Here is a 17,320-nt window from a genome sequence, read left to right as displayed (position 1 = left end):
AATTCTAAGGTGTCTTTATTATTGTATCAATCAAATGGAACCTCAGACTAAGTTGCTTCTTGAAGACCCACAACTTTTTATGGGTAAATCATGAAATTGTATTGGAAAATATATTGAAGCCACACAGGGCAGACAGAAAATTTTATGCCTTTTGAGGCCTTTTAAACTTGGTTACAATTAAAAATGTGAGAAGGTATTTATCATAAGATTTATCAAGGAAGATGCTAATGAAAGCAAATGAAAATACTTGAGAGCATATGAAAACAAATTCTAATTTTGGCATCATCAAATAGATGTTACATCATCATTTCTGTTCTCATAATTGTAGTTACCATATATCCACTGCTTCCTCCATCTCAGGAAGTTTGATTATTTTATACTCACGATTACATTTAACCTCATAGTGATTCTAAATTAAGCATTGCCACCATTTTATGGATCAGGAAATCATGGCTTATAAGAGATAAAGTAACTTGTCTAAGGTTGCATAGTGACGCAGTCAGGTTCAAATCTGGCAGCGTCTGAAGTAAAAACCCCAAACTCCTGACCATTTGCAAAACTGTCACTCATAGGAGAGTAATACTTAAGTTTCTATTTAAAGACTGATTTTTGACAATCTATACTATTTAAAAACTTATAAAAAGATATTATTCAAAGCTTTAGAAGATAAGTAATAAAGTTTTTATACAACACATTAGTTTGAGTTGAACCTCCCACATTTTCCTTTTACTAGGATATTCTAAAAAGTAATGTTTTCTTTTAGGCATTTAGTTCTAATCCAACTGTGTTATTCTGGCACATGATAGGCACTCAAGTTGCTTGAATCAAACTGAAATGGGCCTTTGTCAAAGATTGGGAATAAATGTTTAGAAGTAGGAGGTGGTAATGTATCCCTCATTTGACCCTCACCTGAGTATAAATATTATATCTGAAAGGGCACAATGAGTAGTCTGATTTTCTTTTTTTGGTAGTAGAGTAATAATCAGTTTTAAACAAAAATACTACAACTTTTATATATTTCCAAATCTTCCAATATTTTTGTCTTTATACATCATAGAGAGACAATTTGCCTTCAAAATCTACTATCCCATTTCCAAAGAGGAATTAATAATGGAGAATCCTGTTCAAAAATATTTGCACTTTTGGATTTTTTATTTTTCATCATTCATAGTGAATTGCAATGTCTTTAGAAATAAAATATATCATTTGTGCAAAAAATTAGACAGGAGTGGTTTTTAGAATAAATTCATGATAAAATGTTTTTGTTAAATAATGAAATTTTTATTTTTTAAATTATTTTTTGAGGTGTTACAATGTAAATTTATAAAATTCTCACATTTCAAGCCTGGTGAGAGTGCATCTTTTAACCCTTATGCAAATTCTCATTTTAAAAAAGTCCTACCTATTTTGATAAAGAAGAGTTTAAGCTGTCCATTGCATGCAGATTTTCAATTTAATTGAGGAAAACAAAAATAAAAATCATAGCCTCTTAAGGCTCATTACAACTGGCAATTCAAACTTGCTTGTGTATTTGTAACAAGCAGAAAATGATCTTTCTGAAGATAATAGTATAATAAAGCCTGAAAGGCTAAAATTCACTAAAAGAATAGTTCTTCAAATGTGTATAGAATAGCCACTGTTTAACCAATATGAAAATATTATGAAAGTGGTGGTGTGGAAGGGAAAAGTTATATAAAAATAAATTTTCTCCTGTTAAAAGAATACATACAGCACTCATTCATCCATGTACTTGAATTTAAAAGAAAAACAAAACACCACAACCTGTTCTCTGTGTTGAAAGATATGAAAGATTTTTACATAAGTATTCAAAGTAAATGTGTTTGAAATGTTATGGCATATTTCTTTGCTTCCATGTGAGCAATCAGACAGCATCTTCAAAGTTTAAATGAACTGTTTTTTTTAATAGAGCACTATAGTTTAATAAATGTTGAAACATAGACTAGCATCTTACATTTTTTTTCTCATCATTTTTCCTTACAATTCATTTTTAATTCTTTCTCATCCCATGGAGTTTTGAGCAGTCTTTACATTGTCAATTAAGTGTACTCTGACGTTGCTCAACATTTTGGGGTTAAACAAAGTAAAAACTGATTGATTTTCTAAAGGTGAATTAACTATGTGTTATCAACTGAAGATACCTTTTTAGAAATGTTGCTAAAACTTAAAATATAAATGATGTTGTGGAAAATGGAATGCATCCTCTCATAATTATGCACTCTCATAAATGCACATCAGTGAATTTACAATCTACTCAAGTATAGAAAGAACAAAGTACAGTTAGTGAATCAAGACAAGAAGGTCACTGGCTATACTCTGATGATTATACATTTAAAGCTTTTTTGTGAAACATTTATTCAAATAATACATAGAATTTCATGCCTCATATTCATAAAAGCCAACAGAAGAGTACCATATACACTGTGCTGTAAGAACCAGGTAGTGTCTAAATATGTGGAATTTTTTGTTTCCTGAATTAGCCCATAGTAATTACCTGGGTAAAGGGGAGGGATGATATATAACTCTTATTCCTGTAAGTAGCTAAGCAGATTCTTTTCTGTGGTTACCAACTTCTTAAGCCATTCTGAAATCACCCTGAAATTTCTCTGGTGGCTCTATCACTTCAACAAAATGTTGAGTTAACCTCAAGTTGATTGTAACTCCTCTGTATCTGGCTGACCTGGTTTTCTTACAACAAAGGGAAGAATTTTTTAAAAGATTTTATTCATCTATCTTTAGAGGGGAAGGGAAGGAGAGAGGGAGAGAAATATCAATGTATGGTTGCCTCTCCTGTGTTCCTAGGAACTGGCCTGTAACCGAAGCATGTGCCTTGACTGGGAATCGAACCTCAATCTCTTAGTTTACAGCACCTCCCCCCCCCCCCATTCAATCCACTGAGCTACACCAGCCAGGGCGCAAAGGAAAAACTTTAAAGTTCATCTGGATTCGGTCTCTAATACTGTAGTCAAAGAGCTTCTTCTGGCCCATCTTTGGATAAAGACAGGATTCTATTTTCTATCAAATTAGTTTAAGTTGTTCCTTAATCTCAATTACACCAAACTTGACACAACTTTATACTTTTCAAATTGTTTGTGCCTCGTAGCTACTATTAGAAATCATGGCCAAAATGCTGTGTCCCTTTCCTACACTTCCTCAAAGTTTCCCCTCCCCAAGTAATTTTTTAAACCCGTGGGCATTTTCTCTCACCGCTCCACTCCCCCCATTTAAAAAGCAAAGCAAAACAAAACAAAACATCCCATTCCAGGCGCCCCCTCTCTGCCGACTGAAAGCATTTTAATGACAGTTTACTTTAGCGATCTATCAGCAGACTGCTGCCTCTGCCACCTGAATTTCAATTTCTTAATTTACAGCCCAGATAAAACAGAATGGAGCAGGATCTGGGCTGCTCTCTACATTGGGTTGGCCTTATCAAGCGTGAAGTTTGGCGCACTGCAAACCTATTCAAGTGATTATCTGTTGAGGACCTCTCGAGCCATCTCCATCTCTGCAGCGGGCTGATAAGACAGCTGTTTCTCTAGCCGCTGTGTCTCCCCGGGCCTCAGTCTTCTGATACAAACTCCGCCTTTGTCCCCATGCCCCGGTGCGGTCACTTGCTCTGTGGGCAAGGGTTTGATCTAAACACGCGCGTGTGTGTGTTGGGGGGAGGGGATTTTAGTGCGTGAAAGGGCACAGGAGGGAGGAGAAAGGAGGGGGGCAGGAGGGAAAGGTTAGAGACCGGAGGGAGGTGGGGGCAGGGCTACTTGCCGAGCGCAGTTGATAGCTCTGATTGACTGGTTGCTCAGCTCGGCTTTATTATTTCAAATTAGACGTGCATCGCACACAAGTGGAAACATAAATCTTCAATATAAGAAAGAGCCTCCGTGCATCGGAAGCAGAAAAACCGTTTCTTTCCAGGTCCGGGTAAAGGGGCCAGCGAAATGACTGATTGCCACCAGCTGAGACAGATGGTTTCCTTTAACTTTGGAAACTGCTATTTTTAATTACTTGTATTAATTTTACATGAGATGTGTGGGCTCCAGGGGGGAAGCTTGGAGAAGGTTGTTAGCATCCCTGAAAGGAAGGGACACAAAGCTTTTATGTGCCCTTTCTCACCTCCAGTCTTTCCTAGCTCACCTACCTGGTCGGCTACACCTCCATTTGCATGCTCTGAAGGACTGGAGTTTATCTGACTAAAAGTTGCTACGGAGTTCAAGAGGGGAGGAAAAGAAATCTGAGGATGTTTTTAGAAGCGCTTACAAAATTGATCGTGGATCCGAAGCTGCAAATATATCTTCTGAGACCCTGTAAGGCATGTGCGACAGATCTTAGTCTGAGAATCTGCAGTCAAAAAACCTTAAGGAGAATGAATCTCTTACAAATTTTGCCCAGAAAAAGGAAAAAAAAAACAAAAAACTGTATGAGGAGATGGGGTAGGGGAGTAGGAGACAATCTAGTCTGGTCGTAAGGATTTACCAGGAAATTAGATTATTTTTAAAAAATATTTAAATAAACGATTCAGGTGTCTTTAAGTATAAACAGCAACTTCAAGCTTTAGGGGAATTCTCTGAGTCTGCTCTTTTTAGTGTTTTCCCTCAAAACAGGAGTTTAAAGACAAAGTGTAAAGAGAAAGTCAAATATGGGTGTGATCCTTCTCATTGCCACCCCTAGCACTGTCCCTAATGGAAAATGTTTGCAATATAAAGGGTCTTTTACAAAATAGTTTCGGAGGCCACCCAACCTTCAGATAAAAGGTTTTGCCCCTTTGCCCCTAAGGAGGTGGTGGGAGCCGGGAGGAACTGGGGGAGGGGAGCAAGGGTGAGCGGCCAGGTGTTTTAGTTGCAATTCTCGCTGGGAATTTTGAGGATTACAAACTGTGAAGTAGCTTCAGTAGACTTTCGCATGACTACCTGGCTTTGCATTTATTTTGCCTGACCACTCTGACGACAAGCAGTCTTACCAGAGCAAGGGAGCTGACGAAAAGAGGACAGTGGAGGGTGAGCAGCGAGTTCGGGGCTCTTACCCTCCTGGCGGTTTGTCGCGACGCCCGGGTCCTAGCAAAAGGCAGCCTAATTCAAAGTAAACGTGTTTCTTTGGAGTAGGACAGCCTCATCTTTAAGGTCTGTGTAATGAAACGTTCCCAAGAACAGCAGTTTCCGTGTCTCCAGGGAGGGACAGAAAACACTATGAGGCTTCGCAAAGCTTTGTTCAGAGTCGGCTAGACTCTGTCCATGGTGCTAATTCCTGCCTTATTCTCTTGCCGGTTGCCACGTTCTAAACTCATGTTGCTGTCAATTGTCTTGATAACTTGTTCTGTTTTCTAAACTGTGGAAGGAAAGTTAACATACTTCTTTAAGTATAATAAATAAAAGCGTGATAATCAAGCTTTATAATATCTATATTTCTCACACAGACATTAAACTGCCCCATACCCAACATTATGAGCCACAGACCCCAACAAACGTTTGTCCAAGAGGCTAACACAGGAAGTCATATTTTTATTCATCTGAGAAGGATACATGTTTGAAACTATCTCCCTAAGCTTAACCTTGTAAATTCACTTAAATAACCTCTCTGTTTTACGTACTTTATTTTTAAAAATTTACAATAGTGGTTTACAGTGCCCTGTCTCGTAGCATGCTAAAAATGATACCCCCACTAATGTAAGGGGGTTATTTATCTTAAAAGACATTGTCCACAATACCTTATGAGTATTTCTGTTAATGACTGTCCCTTTATAAACACATTATGTAAAAACAATTAAATTGATATATTTTTGGCTTTGAGAAGCATTCTTTTGGCAGTGTTCTCCACATCAAACTTTTCCCTCAAGCTCTCCGTGACTCTTTAGATCTCTCCCTTCTCTACTGCAGTTTAAAATTATGCCAAAGACTTTGAAGATATAACAGAGCTAACAAGACAATCATAGCTAGAATGTCTTTTACATGTTTCTAATGCAAGTTATGATGCTGTGGATAATTCTTTATATGACTGTGAATGAAGAGGGGTGGGTTACAATGGTTTAAGGTGTAGTGTGATATTTACCCATTACACTATTAATTGCAAAATAGAGTATCAATATTTCAGGCTATGTCAACATGAATTTCAAAGTGAAATTTACAGATAGCATTTCAACTTTTAAAGTGGCTGTGTTCAGTTATTTTTAAAAGTTGAAAAAATAATGTTACTTGTAATAAATCTATCCATTTAAGTTTTTAAATTGAAAAACTTTATTGAGGAAGTACACTAGTATTTTAAGATATTTTCAATTTCTTAAACAATTTAACTCAATTTTACCTCCAGAGAAATAACAATACATTGAAAATGACACTTTGAAAAATATTTGCTCTTCTTCCCAAACTTATAAAAGCACAGACACCGAATCCACAAAATTTAGAATTCTGCATATGAATGCACAGGTTTGCCATTTTCCATGTAATTTTTTAAATACTACATAACACACATGCTAGTTTTTCATCACTTTACACCACACCCAGCTTTCCAAATCCACCCTCTCTTAATCCTTTTGGAAAAGATACCACTGTAATCTACAAAATCTTTGTTGTGGATACAAAAATGCACCAAAAGATAAAATTAAGTATCAGTTTCCACTGAGTTAGAACACATTTACGTAAATGTAAGTTAATGGTAATTTTTTCAAAGTGCTAAGAATATTGCACAAACACATGCAACTAATTCAATATTAAGAGCATGTTAACAAGGAGAAAAGACAAGTCACTTCATAGATAAGTGTTGACTAAAGAGTCAGACATTTATCCAAATTGTATTTTTCTGTATTGAGCTGGATGAAGGGATTAGTTTGAAAGACGATGACAACAAACCCAGTCTTCCAACTGTTTACTCATCCAGTGATTAAACTATTCTAGATAAGGTACAGCCTTTTTCTTTCCCTTCATTTTTCCTTCCCTCAGCCCATTGACACCATTTCTTCAAACTGCTTTTCTCCTTATGAGTTTCATGCAGGTCTAGAAAATAGTTTTAAGTTGAAATTAGGAACACAAGCCTGATGCTATATAAAAACTGGGGGCAGGGATTAGGACATGGTAATTATAAGTGCTAGTTATAAGATAGTACAGATTCAGGCCTTCTTTTCTAATCTCCAGTTATTATCATGCAAAGTAATACAACTCAGATATACTGCACTATCTCCCTCTTGGGAGATAAACAGGTCTTCTGTTTTTTTTTGTTTTTTTTTTTACCATTAATCATTTATCAACACTCAAGGACACTCAAGAAACTGATCTACTTCACTTCTCACTTTTCAGTTACTTTGCTTTGTGACTCTTTGTCCATCTGCCCTCCATCCCATTCAACCCTTCTGCAATCTATAACTCTTACCTGTGATTCCTCTTTCAGGCATTCTTAAAGATAGCGACTAGTAGTAAATAAACAGGTAAAGGGATTCCTTTTAGAAAGTCTTGAGCTCCTAGATATGATATGTTACATCGCATAAGAACGCTAAGTACTGTCTAGGAAGCTGGAGCTATCTTTCAAGACTAAAAGGAGAAGTTCGAGCTGGAAAAGAATGGAGGTCAAGTGAACATTGACTTAGATATCAAGGTGATCCTGAGGACCACACTTTTACTTGGAGTAAGAAATAAATACCATGAATAAAACTGTCTTTCATCATCATTAATGATATCAAAATATGGGGTTTAATAAAGTAGTCTTCATTTATAAAGCAGAAGCATTGGAAGCACTTGGTCTTCTGGTTAAACTTTCTAAATGATCAGAGAAAGAACCCAGATAAAGGCTTGAGTATCTTTCCTGTCAGCAATACATGTGTGGTCCAAGAAATGCACACCAGCAAATGCAGAGGAGTGCCTTGCTTTACTTTTATGTACAGATGTTCCTTTTGAGAGGCATCATACACCTCAAAGTGAAGGACCTTAGCTCAGTACCTCTTTTCCTGGACCGGATGTTTATCCTACACTTTTCTGTTCTAATATGAAGTGAAAGCTAATTCAAATTGTGCAGCTTCATTTAAAAGCATTTCTGACTTCATCCTTATCGTAAAAGGATGCTTTAAAAATTTTAATAAACAAGAGAGCTGTAGTATGCATACCTTAAATAGAGAAAGACATAAAATTAACACATATCTAGAAAAGCATGCGGGCAAGTAATGGATGTACCTTCATCCCTTTCACTCAGATCAAAGAGGGAGCTCTCAAAGACTTATACATACCGGACAGAGTTAAATGCTACCAAGAAACGTGGCATAGATGAGGCAGTGATGGCAAACGAAACGAGTTTTTCGGAAGCAGAACGATTTAGGAGGAAAGGAGATCGTGCCATATCGCAAACTCTGATAGTACAGTTCCAACCCTCCCACGTTGCTCTCTCCCCATCTCTTTTTGCTTCTTGCATTTCCCTTCGCCGCCAGTATTAAGTGTGTACCGCCCCGCACAACTTACCTTGAAACGGGACTCCATTGAGCTCTCGAGAGTGACATAAGCTCCTAACCAATCACATCAAGGGCTCTCGCCTGGGCAGCCTCAATGGAAGCGACTAGACCAATCAAGATCCTGGAGAGATGAGCAAGTTACGTTGTGGCGCCACTCGGCGTATACTTCCGCGCGTGCTGCCCGGGATAGGAGCCTGGCAGAGCAGCTGCACACACGGCAGTGCGGAGGCAGAGAAGGGGTTGGTGATACGGTGCTATAAATCTGTGGTCCAGTCCACCTCCCTTTTAAGACGTCCTCCCCGGTTATTTCTGTTCTCAGTTAGAGATGCAGCAGCTTACTCCTGTAGCGACCTACTAAAAAGCAACAAGGAGAAAGACATCGTCTTTTTGAAAAAACGTTCATTCGTCTCTTTTCTTTGTTCCTTCGTTTGTTTTTCTTGCCCCTTTTTGTTTAGTTGAACGGCTTTAGGAGGGTAGTCTATCCGTCTTTTTAAACTCTTTTTTTTTTTAAGTTTCCCCTCCCCTTTAATATATTTTTTTTTCGCCATTTCTTTTAGCGTTGGACTTCGGGGTCGAAAGCATTTCTTTTGATTTGCTTCTTTTAAGCAGAGCACAGTTTAGGTTTCGTGCGGTCTTAAGAGAACTATCCAGCAGCTTCTTGCTCATCCTTATTGGGAGAACTGCACCGTTACTTTAAAAACACACATACACAAAAACCTTAAGGGAGAAAGGTAAGTTTCGGTTTGGTTTCTTTAAATCATTAGTTTCAGCGATGCGCTGGCAAACCCAGAAAACCTGTAAGTGAGCGGAATAGAGAATATGAAGTTAAATTGCACATGTTTGTTTCATTCAAAGCCACTGCTCTGCTTCTTAATTCTAGAGACCTAGACTTAAGAGTCGGTGGAGGCATGCTTGACATACTGAGTATTTGCAAATGTCAGTGGCAGAACTTAAGTGGTGAATGTGGCCAGGGTAGGGCAGGGGTACAGTGGGCGCTAGATGTTGAGTGAGCGCCGGGATTGAGGTTGGAAGTTCATTTCGTGGGAAGAGAGGGGAAACTTGGGTTTGGGGGGGATGCATACCTCTACTTTCGCAAAGCAGCCGAAGGACTGGAGAGGCTTTAGTGCCGTTAAGGATAATTAGAAGCCTGGACTTGCAGATTAGACCTGCGAACCCCCCTGACTTAATTGCATCAACCAGATAGCATGTGCCGGGGAAATGGGATTACCAGACGGATTTTATATGCAGTGCCAGGCAGCGCGAGTTGTAGTTGTCTGAAAAAGTACATGCCGCCTTAGGGCTGGGACTGACTGGGCTGCGGCTGGGGTGGGTAGAAGCTGTCAAAACTCGTCATTGCTAGGTGTGCGGGCTCTAATTCATGGGAGCCAATTACCGTGATTCACTTTTAAAAGAAGACAGCCAATTTAGGGCCGACTTCTTAAGCGTCTGCCAGCTATGAGATTCCCTTTGTTCAGAAAAGAGTAAGAAAGATCCTTGGAGCTGTGTCTGTGGAGTGGCGGCTGCCTGGGAGCCTCGCAGTGGTGGGTGCTGGGAAGTGTATTCCAAGCCCTGTCCTTGGTCCTACGCCGCCGACTTCGCCTTTGGGGCGAGGGGGCGTCCCTTTGCAGCCACCCCAGGAGCCAGCTTCACTGCACAGCTCTCACTCCCTTCCTTACCCCCCCCACCCCACCCCCGCCCTTACTCGAATAGCTATTGTTAAGCTGCCACCGGGAGAAAGGTGGTTGGGGATGAGATGCTGGGAAAACACATACTTCATTTTAAGTTTTGCGATATCCAAGGGTTTAGGAGAATCCAACTGGCTTTCTCCTGTGGACGAGAGAATCCGGGGTAGATGTGGGAAAGGGGGAGGGTGTTCGCAGGATGGGGAGGGCAGAGGGGATCGCGGTGGCAGCTAACGAGGTGCTGCCTTTGCCTGAGAGAGAAGTTTAAATTATTGGCACGAGGGAGTGTGGGTAAGTGCGTGCGCGAAAGCGCCCATGTGGCGCTTGAGGAAGAGGATGGGAAAAAGGTACAAAGCCGCCTGGGATTGTTATTTTTCCCCTGGTCTTCACCGCACCCATCCTTCGGGTTGGAAAATCCAATGCGTGGCCTGCCTACTCCACATTCAACTCTGCCATCTCCAGGCTTTGGGGGGCTGTTGATGTTATGTTCTAGGTGGCAGTGCCCACCATGGCAGCTCCGCGGAGAATGGGACCTCGCGTGGCCATTGTTGCTTAATTTATGCCCAGCACGTTGCTACGGACCCACCTATTTCACGTCTGTAAAGAATTAACATGAGAGCTATACAACTGTGGTAAATTGGAGGTTGGATGTGTTCCCTGTTTTCCATTTTCAAGTAGGAGTTAGCAAAACTGATGTAGAGACTGGGTATTTTCTCTGGTAATTACCAAGCTGGCTTTATTGTGGAGAGAGTGAGAGAAATAGTCAATCATTTAGTATTCTCTCTTAACACTGCTGACCGCAATGAATGTCTCTGTACTTTCTCCCTGAAATGCATGGGTTTACTCCCCTCCCCTACTCAGGTACAAACACTCCTGTTGGTTAAGATTCTAAACCTTCAGCCCTTCCCCACACTCCTATTTATGACACTCATCCTCTGTATGTTGGGCGTGGGAGGGAGATGGAGGTGGTTTATTTTTTTAGGCCTACACAGCAATCTTCAAAATACAGGCTTAGAATGGGGGGAGGGGTACAGAGCAGACAATAGTAACCAAATCAATTATTTTCCTAATTGGAATCAGTTTTAAACAGGGAAATAGTGTGCCTGTTTTGGGGAATGTTTGGTCTCATAAGATTTCCTTGTCAAAATGGCTTCTTAAATGGGACATCTGAAATATTTCTCAGCATCTGAACAAATAAATCCACAAAACACAAAAATGTTGAGTGTTTTACACCTGGCATTCCTGGACTCTCCTTCCCTCATGGGCACCCCACTTTATGAAGCTAACTTGGTCTGGAGTTCTCCGCGATAATTCAACATTTACAGATAGGAGTGTTTTGGAAGATGTGTGAAACTGAAGAGAGAGCTTTCTCATAACTCAAGAAGTTAGCTTCAGGAAGTAGGGCATAGAGCATTCTAAGAGGTTTGGGCTTGGATTGGCAAATTTGGTAGGCCCATTTTTGTCTAACGTTTGGAAATGTACTTTTTTTTTTTTTTAAAAGCAATCTTGCCTGCCTAGGATGGGAATATTATAATTAACTTTTTAGAGGAAGGTCATAGAGGCGAAGACTCTTTCAACAATTTTCCCAGGAACCCCTACAAAGTCAATTAAGGTCATTTAATTGCAGATAGATTTGAGGTGACAACCGAAATGCTGATATAGCATCAATTAGCTGTTTTTGATGTCCCCAGTCTAGGTTCCCCAAATCGAAGGGTGGTCTCTCTTCATTTGGTTGGTAGTTGAGCCCCACTATTTTACTATGCATGACTTGACAAGGGGGCAATTTAGCCTCCTTCCCAGCACCCGCCCTGAGGAGGAGTCCCCCGCCTTCTTCCCCAGCTCCGCCCGTCACATGGGGGCGGGGGAGTGAGCGCTGGGCGCCTTTAGCGGACCTTGCTGCATCGAACCCGCATCATGCCCTTGAAGCTGTAACCTCCGTTGCGTTCTTGCGGCGACTCAGTCGCCCACTGCTCAGTTCCTCTCGGTTCCTCTCTTACCTCCTACGTCGTTTTCAGGTAGGTATGAGAGGTCATATTTTTAAACGTATTTTTTTTTCAGGAGAAATGGTTAAGACAAGGTTTTGCAATAAAAACAAATAACCCAAACCGACCAACAGGACAGGTGCTGTCGTAATTAAGCGGTTGAGCAGGTGTAAGAACGTGCTCCTGCTGCGTGGCTCGGGTTGGTTTTAACTCCCAGTCGAGGGGCTGATTCTGAGGACAGGCACAGGTTTTTCCGGGGAAAAGCGATTGACCTGGCTGTGGGGGCGGGCCAAGGCGAGGCAGCAATGGGACGCCCACTTAGTGAAGAGTTGCCCATTTCAGAGCTTCCGTGGGGGATGTTGGAAGGATGCAGTGAACAGCAGGTGTATAGCCAAGTGCAGTGTATCCTATTCTGCGCATGAAGCAGAGTATACCACCACGCGTAGGCATTTGGGGCTTATTTGAGCGTCAGGTTACATCTAAAGAGGCAGAGATGGGCAGCAGGGGTTTAAGCCCAGGGACAGGCCCCTTGGCTATAAAGTAATGGGAAAAAGAGCTTTTTAACTCTGCTCGCAGTATATGGGTGCATTTGTATGTATATATATTTGATACATCTCTATCAAAGTAACTCCCGCAAGAATCACTCTGGCTCTCTATTAGCACCCGGAGATTCGGGGTTTACAAACTTGAACCCGGAATCTGCCTTTTATGGGTGTGCAGCTCTCTTCGCGCTGCCAGGGGAACCCAGTCAGTGATCTTGCTGGAAATCAGAAGCCAGGAGGGTCGGAGACAAACAGCCGAGGCTGGGTGTCTTCTTGAGGCTCCTACTTGCGGGGCGGCTGGGCAGGGCTCGCGCCACCGAACTCGCCGCCCCGCGAACTCGCTTCGCCGCCCCGCCTCCTGGCTGCCTTCCAAGCAAGCCCCTCCTCCCCGCCTGGCTACAAACAGTGGGAACGCCGGCGCCTGGGCGTCACTGAGGCAGCTGCCAGCAGGGTGAGGAACCTGGTACCCGGTGTGACGCGGGTGGGGCGGGGGTTTTGCCGGTTTCCAGTCAGCCTTCCCGCCACCGCAAGATTGGGGACTGGGCACAGGGACACACAGCCTCCGCCACCACCGCCACCGCCTCTCAGCGGAGTCTGCCTGGAGTGACTCCTCCGTGGCTGTGCTGACGACCAGCAGCGTGAGCCGTAGCAGCTGCAGCTCGGAGAGTCCTAGCAGGCAAGTGCTGTGGGAACTGGGGGAGGAGGCTGGGAGAGTGGGCATGCGGAGTCTTGACCCAGGTCTGTTTAGGACACGAGGCTAAGGGTTGTACGTGCGCAGCGCGGAGTCCGGGCTCTGGGCGGGAACGCTGGTGTCGGCGACGGAGGTTGTGCGAAGGAAGTTCCTAGAGCTCAGCCCCTTGTGGCGAGAGTACGGAGAACTGCGCGCCTAGCGCCTAGCGAGGTGGCACCGCCCCTCCTGTCGGCACGAGCAGGTTGGGGGCGGCGTGAGCTGAGTGAGGCCGGTTGCACCGGGTAGGGTAGCTTGCACTGGCGTGGACGTGCCCAATACCGCGGTAGCACGAGGAGAGCTGCCCCCAGACGCAGGTGAGCCTATTGGAAGGGGAGGGGGGAGGGAAGGGGCTTTTCCAGAAAAAGGCACAATTGTGGTGGACCGGCAACCACGGCTTGTGGGAGGTTGTGTGCACTCCAGCCAGGTGGTGTATGGTGGCGTGTCTGCTTGGTACAGCGCCTCCTCCCGCGTGGTCCCTGGGGCTCCCAGGGTGTCTCGAGACTTCGAGCGGCCAAGCAGTGTGAGGAGGTGGTATCTTCTGGGTTTCTTTCCCTCTTGCAAGGTGTTAGGTGAGGCCGGGCACGGCTGCGTGAGATCGCTTGTTGAGGTCGCTTCCTGGTTTGCGCGCCTAGTAGCGCGCTAGGCAGGAATCGTGGAGGAGCTAGAGCGAGGCAGGCTCTGGCGGCTTCGGCTGGCTCGTGGAGGTCGCAGCAGCTGCGCTTTCAGCTCCACGAGTAGCGCTGGCCAGCTGCAGCCCCGCGCACCTACGTGTGTGCCTTCACTGGTGACACTGGTGGAGTCCCTCGAGGACCAGCCATCGGTTCACCAGCAGGTGCTCCTCCAGTGGTCGTGATAGTGACCAGCAAACAGCCTTTCCAAGGCGGTTCCCTAAAAGCCTACTAGTTATCCTAGAGGGCTGGAGCTGGAAACCTCGATGTGAGCTAAGAGTTGTAGTTTAAATGACCAGATGGTTATTTAAAATAGCATTTTAAAAGATTTTGTTTAGGATAAAATTTTCATCTTTTCTGAAAATATGAGGAAAGAAGGATTGGTTACCGGCTGTTTATCTCCCTTATTCCCACCCCAAAGACTGGTGTTTCACAATGCCAGATAAAATACCTCCGACAAGGACAAAGACCTTTTTTAAAACTTAAGTTTTTGGTGAACCTACCGATAATAATTCTTTTTAAAAATGCATTGCAGCCCTTAAACTTAGAGCAAATGAGTCCTTTTAAAATCACTCGAATGCCAGTTGGGATGTTCCCCATGCCCTTATGTAAAATCGATTTGTTTGAAATACTGCTTAGCTGCCCTTGAAGGCAATTTTCTCCATCATTTTCCCAGTGTCATTTGAATTTTTTATTGTGCTGTGGTAGCTCTTTCTTGAGGAAGCCGACCTGGAGTCTCCATTTTGGTGAGCGGTTAGAAAAGCTTCTCCAGATCTACTTTTCTCATCAGGACCTTTGGGTCTAAAAATGGTGACTTGTTTTGTTGGATGGATTGGAATGTCACTGCATTTGTTTTGGATCTGTTTATAAGAGGTTTGTAGAAATGTTGATTTAACACTGCTCAGGTGTGTGTGTGTGCGTGTGTGTGTGTGTGTGTGTGTGTGTGTGGTGCATACCAAAAGTGCCCATGGGAATGGGGGAGGGGAGGGGAAGAGGAGGCAAGAATAAACATTTGGAAGATAATGGCTGGGGTGGGGTAGGAGAAATTAGATGATAAAGAAACACATTACATCCAGTTTTCTAGGATTCCTCTGCTTTTTTCTTTTTCTTTTTGAGAGAATAGTTTTGTGTTTGTGTGATCAGTACTGGCCCCTTGTACCCTATTTGGGTAACTTTGTGGTGCAACCTTTCAGGGAATGAGATTTTTAGTTTCTCCTTCAAAGACACAGCCTTAGGCATTTATGGGTCCCCTCGCTCCGGGTCTTTAAGTGTTTCCTCTGTTCTGTGGTGTTTGCTCTTACCAATCATATCAGGTCAGCTGTTTTTAAGATGTACATACTCTTCATGGTTCCAGAGAATTTTAGTTTTTCTGAAACCCTTCTCTAATAGAACAGGTACCCAAAATTGGTCAGTGTCAGCCAGGCACGTCTGTTACTTACTAAGGAACCTCATTTTATTTTTTTTCCCTAGGCTCATTCTTAGAATTTCTTTTCTAGTTTTGGATTTTTTGTTGGTTTGGTCTGGGTAATGCTTCTTCAGAGACTCAAGTTCCTTCTCTGAGTTTTCTTGCTTTTATTTAAGACCCAGCTCCCGGTGGGTTATGAAGAACAAGGTTCTAAGTGGCATTTCTAGTATACCATTTGTTAATCCAGCCTTTTGGGTCTTTGTACATAGGCAGATGTTCCCGGCTGAATCCTCATTACCACCTTCAGCCATTCTGGCCGTCAGTGCTTTTCTTGCTAACATGATCATGTTTTCAAAAAAAAATACTGGCCTTTCCACCTCTCTTTCTCTTTTATTCTAGAAGCAAGTCCCCAGTTCTCTTTACGGACCCAACAGAGTGATCCAGGAGAATATCCTGATTTCTAAGCTGTGATCAACCTTTCCTCATTCTGATGAAACATTTTTTAAAAAACCATATAAAAACTTGTGACACTTTTCTGGTGTTAGGATGGTACAGGAGCACCGCAGTGGCAAATTACCATTCTTCATGTTTTTCCTCCCTCCAAAGGACTGGATTCTCTGAAGTGTAGCATCCTATCAAGACTGACTTTACCATTTACCGTTTTGATCTCTTGGTCTGCATGGTAGGGTCCGTTTTTTTGCTCTCATTTGAGGTCATATTAAATCCACTACATTGTTATTGCCACCTTTGTCACCAGTAACATTGATTTGTAAGTAAGGGAGGCTAGAGACCTGCAGTACTTACTTAGCATGGTCAGGTTATTTTTTGATAGCGTTGGGGGGCTGAATAGTGTGCCACCCTGTAGAAAACCTGCCATGGTTGTCTGCTCCAGCTCTTTCTAATTCTTTGGATATTCAGCTGGACAGGCTAATAATCACACTAAGCCAATTTTAGAGGGATGTGTGTGTATTTTGTATCATGGGTACTTGGTTGGAAGCAGGGTCGCTTTAGGGCATGGGACCTGTAACCCCACCCTCTTTGACAGGAGGACCCCTTTCTTTGATTTTGCTTATCCTGGTCAGAGGCCTTTTTGCTTGTTAATATTCAGTTGCCAGTATTGTTGATCTGTACTAATACATTAAAACAGTTTGAAGTTGAAGGCTTTATGCACTGGTGATGCCACACCCAACTCCTGAATTAACACAATGGAGGACATTAAATGCATAGAAGGTTCACTTATTTTGTCCAATTCATTTTACAAGTGTGGAAATCTTCACTGGTTGTAGTTACTCACAGAACCCACATGTTATGTACTTTAGTGCCAGACTCATCATTTTATGTGTTGTTCATTGGGAAGAAGATTTATCGTCTCTTTCTGTGTTTCAGAATACTAGTTTTTGCAGTGCTAGTTGCTTTTTCTTTCCTGAATTCAAGCAATATAAATTTGCTAAGTAGAAAGGCACTTAAGCTCGAAAAGCAGCGTTTTGTTTTAAGGCTTTTGTGTATTAAAAGATGCATGTTTTATTATGCTTTAAATAGGATTGGTAACTTTTAGAATCTGAACTAAAAATAGGAACTAGTGTAGTACAATTTTATAGAGGTTTTATGGAATATTTGGGGAATATTTCACTGATAAATAAACAAATCACTGATAAGAAATAAACAAATACGGCTTTTTGTAGGCGTGATGTATACCATAACTTTAGTTTTAGTTAGGTCAGAGGAGAATTATTTTTTAAGGGAAGATAACTTTTTATACCTTTAGCCTTGAAACTGTTGTGTAAAACAAAACTGAAGGTAACTCTTCTGTGAGAAACATTGTGCTTGGTGACTTCCTATATAGGCATCCCGTCTTTGAATACCAATGTTAA

General features: G+C 42.3%; 1 protein-coding gene across 2 annotated transcripts in view; it reads left to right on the top strand.

Moving 5' to 3' along the window:
• Positions 1-13,628: 13,628 nt before the first annotated feature.
• The window catches only part of ELAVL2 (ELAV like RNA binding protein 2), a 118,860-nt gene continuing 115,168 nt past the window's right edge, over positions 13,629-17,320 (top strand). For both annotated transcript variants that reach the window (XM_037125751.2, XM_037125750.2), the window contains exon 1: positions 13,629-13,690. The gene's annotated coding sequence lies outside the window, so the exon portion shown is untranslated. The remainder of the gene's footprint in view (positions 13,691-17,320) is intronic.

Source organism: Artibeus jamaicensis, unplaced genomic scaffold, assembly GCF_021234435.1.
Source record: "Artibeus jamaicensis isolate MK-2021 breed Jamaican fruit bat unplaced genomic scaffold, CSHL_Jam_final scaffold_1964, whole genome shotgun sequence".
NCBI lineage: Eukaryota > Metazoa > Chordata > Mammalia > Chiroptera > Phyllostomidae > Artibeus > Artibeus jamaicensis.
This window is presented reverse-complemented; position numbering and strand designations above follow the sequence as displayed.